Here is a 6000-nt window from a genome sequence, read left to right on the forward strand (position 1 = left end):
GCTTTTAGAACTCGAGAGGCCAGTGATTGATCCTTAGTAATGATCCTCCACCCTTGCTTAGCTAGAAGAGCCTTATTGAAATCTTCAAAATCTCGAAACCCCAAACCCCCATCCTATTTTCCTTTCCCAAGTCCTTTCCAATTTAGCCAATGCATCTTAGAATTCTGATTTTTGATACCCGACCAAAAGGATTGCATTAGTTTGTTAATGTTCTTCAGTATGCCTTTTGGAATTAGAAAAATGCCCATGCAGTAAGTAGGTATGGATTGAATGACTGACTTCAGCAAGACTTCTTTACTTGCTGGGGAAAGCAGGTTAGTTTTCTAGCTGCTCATTTGTGCTTTGATTCTGTCAAGGATTGGAAAGAAGGCCCTTGATTTACTCCTTCCTATGTAAGAGGGCAATCCAAAGAATCTTTCAAAAGGCCCCGAGGCTTTAATACCAGCAATAGATAGTATAGAACTTTGGGTCTCTTGCCTTGTGTTTTTACTAAAAAAGATTGAAGACTTCTCAAGGTTTAGCCTTTGTCCTGAAGCTGATTCATACAAGGAGATGATGTTATGAAGCTTGTTCCATTCCTGCATCTGTGCTTTACAAAAAACCAGACTGTCATCTGCAAAAAAGAGGTGGTTAACAGACAAAGAGCCTCTAGTAATTGGGAAGCCAGATATTAGTCCGTTTTGTTCAGATTGATTCAGTGCATAAGTGAGAACTTCTGAGCATAGAATGAACAAGTATGGTGAGAGTGGATCTCCTTGTCGAATACCCCTCGATGGCTTGAATGATGCCTGAGGTGAGCCATTGAGAAGAATAGAATAAGAGACAGTGCTGATGCATTGCATGACCAGCTCAATCCACTCCTTGGCAAACCCCATCCTTTGAAGTACCTGCTGAACAAAAGACCACTCTAGCCTATCATATGCCTTGCTTATATCTAGCTTGAGTGCCATGAAAGCTTCTTTGTGATTCTTTCTTCTGTTCTGCATTGAATGCATTAGTTCATATGCCACAATTGTGTTATCAGAGATCATCCTTCCTGGAACAAAGGCACTTTGGGTGTTTGAGATTAGAAGAGGCAGAATGGATTTGAGCCTATTTGCCACAATGATTTTGTAGAATACATTGCAAAGGCTTATGGGTCTATAGTCTGAAACAAACAAAGGGATTTTCTTCTTGGGGATAAGGGTGATAAAAGTATGATTGATTGATTGGAAATTTGACTTAGTATTAAGAAATTCTAGAGCAGCAGCAACCACATCCTCCCCAACAATATGCCAATGGTTTTGAAAGAAAATAGCAGGGAATCCATCTGGTCCGGGGAGCCTAGAGGATTCATATGAAAAATGGCAAATTCAATCTCCTCTCTTGTGTAATCTTTTGTTAGGGAAGAGTTCATCTCTTGAGTGACTGTTGGTCTGAAATTTTCCAATAGAGGGTCAGGGCTTGTAGGGTTGGAGGTAGTAAAGAGATCTCTAAAATCTGATTGGAATTCACACCCAATGTCATCCGGATTTGTCAAGTTCTGTCCCAGACCAGTTTGGAGATTTTGTACCAAATTTTTCTGTTTTCTAATCAATGCACATTTGTGAAAAAATTTGGTATTCCTATCACCATCTTTGAGCCATTTCTGTTTGGCTCTTTGCCTCCATTTAAGGTCCAATGCCTCTAGAGACACATCCAATTCCTTCTGAACGATTCGAATCTGATCATTATCCATCCCAGAGTTGGAGGTTTGCAAGGATCTCAACAGTTTAGTTTTGGTATTTAACTCTTGTTGATGAGAGTTTCTAATCAAGGTATACCACTCTCTCAATTGGAATCTGCATCTCTCAAGACCCCTTCTAGTGACCTCTGCCTTGGACCCCGATTGTAATGAGCCTTGCCAAGTCCTTTTAATCACAAACTCACTATTCTTCTGCTTGGCCCATGAAGCTTTATATCTAAAAACTCTTTTGTTTCTGATGAAAGAGGGAATAAATGAGGAACTGGATATGAGAAGAGGGTTGTGATCAGAACAAATGGTTGGTAGGATTGAAACTGAATTAGAGTCAAATAGGTCCTGCCATGCACTGTTTGCTAATCCTCTATCCAGTCTTTCCTTTGTGAAGCTAGGACCCTCACGGTTATTGCACCAGGTAAAAAGGGATCCCTCAAAGCCCATATCACCAAGTCCACAGTAGGCAAGGGTCTGTCTGAATGCTTCCATCTGATTAAAAGGTCTGGGAGGGCCACCTCTCTTTTCACCATGAGAAGTAATCTCATTAAAGTCTCCCATGCACAACCAGAAAGTATCTGTGTTCACTTTTAATAGTCTTAGAAGGTTCCAGCTTTCTTTTCTTTCTGCAATAATAGATTGACCATAAAAACCCGTGATAATGAAAGATTTTCCATCATTTTCCATTTGAACTCTGAGAGATATATGGCTAAGGGAGTAGAATAACAAATTGGTAGATGTGACGCCCCCAAATTCCGCTTGGGATCGGACGGACATTTGAAGCGTCGAGACATGCAACACAAGGTTACCTGCCCCCGTTCATGACATATAAGATGCAATATTCCTAACATGCATCTAGCATTATGCAATATTCGCAGCGGATAATTTTTCTTTTTAGCAATACTATGCACCAAACCAAAATATCCCAAATACTTAAAACATACTTCATTCATAATGACGTACTAAACAACTGAGATCACAATAATAGTCCATATAGTTGTGATCAAAAGAGTGCTGGAGATTGAACTCCACAAATGCAAGTAGTAACTTGAGGTAACTACTGTACTACCATCAACGTCGCACAATCGCTTAATCGATCGTTTCCAGATGGTTGATTCTCGATTCTCCTTCAGATCCTGTAATAAGATCTACCATTCGGGGGGAATGGTAGCTGGGACTACCACAGTGAGATTTGATTACAAATCTCAGCAAGTTAACAAGAAACTTCCACACAGGTTAATGATGCATGCATGGCAGTAAAAGCATGAATGCATAATCAAATCATAAGTAATCATAGCATAACTTGACATACAACATAACATAACTGGCATAACTTAAACTGAAACTGAAGCTTAGCATGAACGTGACTTGAAACATAACATGGACTTGAAACATAACATGAACGTGAACATGCATAATTTGAACTTGAACTTGAGCATGACATAACATAAATGTGAACTTGGAACATAACGTAAACGTGAACATAACATAACATGAACTTGGAACATATTCTTGTCTCATGGGATTACCATGATTGCGTGAACATAAACTTGAACATAACATAACGTGAAACATGACTTGAACTTGGAATCTTATTCAATAGACTTAATCATTAACGTGACCATATGGGTGCTACACAGGTACCCTTGAGCCGTGTGTCCCTGCCGATTACCGCATCACATCACAGGTTTCTATACCAGCTGTGAGTGCGTTAATACGTACTCCACAGTTGTTGTGGCCCCACGTATTCTACGTGTCACAATTGTTGTGTCTCACGTAGTGTATGCTCCACAGTTGTTGTGGCCCCATACTTCATACTCCACAGTTGTTGTGGCCCCATGACTTCATGCTCCACAGTTGTTGTGGCCCCATGACTTATTTGTTTGTGCCACACTTACTGTGGACACATGTAACATAATGTGTAGCACCATCGGCGTTAGTGCCTGGCGCGCTCCGGTGACCAGCTAATTAGGCCCCATTCGCAACCTGTTGACTGTACTTCGACAACCCAGGAAATTTCACACCTATTTAAACATTCCAGCGTGAACAAAGGAGTTCCACTAGGATATTACCCCATCCTAGCGCTTAGGGTCGTGATTGGCATGAATAACTTAACTGGCATACATGACATTTTGTAACGTGACGTAACATGAACGTGACATAAAAGACAGAAATCCTGACGTAGCATAACGTGACATGAACGTAAAATGACAGACATGACATACTTCGAGACATAAATGTAACAGAAAACATTTCATAACATGGCATACATGTAACATGCAACATTTCGTAACATGGCATACCATATAACAGACAGCATTTCTTAACATGGCGTAACATGTGACAGTGAATATTATGTGACATGAAATACATGTAACAGATGGCATACTTAACTTAACATGACATACTTGCAATGTATAGCGATACGTGACAGAATATCTTGTGTAACAGATGAATAATTCATGACATAATAAATTATGTGTAACAGATAAATATGTAATGACTTGACATGGTACATAGGATAACATGCATACATACAATTTAGTTCCCTTACTGATCACTCATACACATTAAACTGATAGTAAGTTAAAAGCTAACTTACCTCGATCTTCGCGCTTTGAAACAAAACTCAAGTGCGATCACGAGAAACTGAAAGTAGTGATTTCTAAAAATTAGAACTTAATCACTAACAATTAGGAATATGGAGAAATATCAACTTTGAGTAAAATTACCATTTTACCCTCTACATGTGGGAAAATGACCATTTTACCCCTAAATTAAGGATTTTGCATCCTAACTCCAAAAATCACCAAAATTTACATACCTTATGTAAATTTTGTCCTAAGCTCAAATATCAATTCAGAAAAATTTAAAACTAAACACAACCATTAAAACTCTATAGGGCCGAAACTTACAAAGGCTATTTCCTTTGATTTTGTTGTAATTCTTTCAAATTTCAAAACTCATGATTAAACCAAAATTTTTCTTCTACTATACTCATAACATATTCCTAAGAATAATCATGTTTTGAATCATGAACAAATGTCATCAAAATCACTAAAACCATACTTGAACTTTTTGGTTTTTCTTCTAAGTTCAAAACAGAATTTTGTTTCTAACTTGTTTTGATCAACCTCTTGATCCATGACTTATAAAGAAGTGATCTTCAAACCAAAATGTCACATGGTTTAAAAAAGGTGTCCTAAAACAGATCCAAGCTTCAAACTCAAGATCACATGGTTAAACATCACCCAAAACATAAATTTAGCCAAGAACATCATCACTTTGGCCTAACCAAATATCTCCTTGCATAAAATTTCATATGTTCGAAACTAACATCAAATATCTTCAAAATAACATTCTAACATGTATATAAGAGGCTTATGATCTTCCAATAAAAATATCAAAGCCATTGGAATAAGATTAAACCATAAAAGATTTAAACTTTCTCAAAACAGAAACTGTTTTTCCTCTTCCAGTTTCTAAGTTTCTAGACCTAAGAAAATATTTCACCAATACTTTTAATCATGCAACAAATCCTCAACCAATAATCATATACACATTTTAAAAGTACTCCATAAAAATTTCGGACCAAGATCTATTCATTAGCTTGGTCAAAAACTCCAAAATATAACACACTCTCCAGTTTATCGCCCAGAATTACCTTTCTGGGGTCTAAACAACTTTTGACCAATCCAATGATCTCCAAATGGAATGAATAAGGTATCCACGTAAACTAGACTCCAAAAGAAAGAACTTTCATGAAGGAAACTTTGCGAGAAAACACTTAAAAAAGCTTCGAAACAGGCGTTCAAAAGAGGTACGAAAAACTGTCCGAGAGTGTCTTTTGTGTTCTATGAAGGAAAAGTGTAAAGGAGAGCTGCTTTTCGTGGGAAGTGGACTGAAGAGCTTCTTACACAAGCTATGTAAAGTGATAGGACTGAAGGAATGGTTGAGTGTTGGCCTTTTCTTCTCATAAAAATCAGACCAAGATCTTTTCTCAAGGTGGAGTGTGAGAGTGAAAGAGTGAGGTGGCCCTTTAGCTTTGTCTTTCAAGAACCTTCTAGGCCCTTCTTGTAAAGATCTGGCCAGCCAAGTGGGGGTACAAAACTTAGTCATGAAGCAATCCTATGGTGACCAAATTCGTGAGCCTAAATTTTGGGGTTTAAAGAGAGTTTGGGTTGCTATCAAGCCCAAATCCAATATCACTTGGTCCAATCAATTTTTCAAGGTTAACAAGGTCTAAAACAAATTTGAAGGATTACTAGCATGTGGAAGTGATTTAA

Source organism: Juglans regia, chromosome 5 (assembly GCF_001411555.2).
Source record: "Juglans regia cultivar Chandler chromosome 5, Walnut 2.0, whole genome shotgun sequence".
Taxonomy (NCBI): Eukaryota; Viridiplantae; Streptophyta; class Magnoliopsida; order Fagales; family Juglandaceae; genus Juglans; species Juglans regia.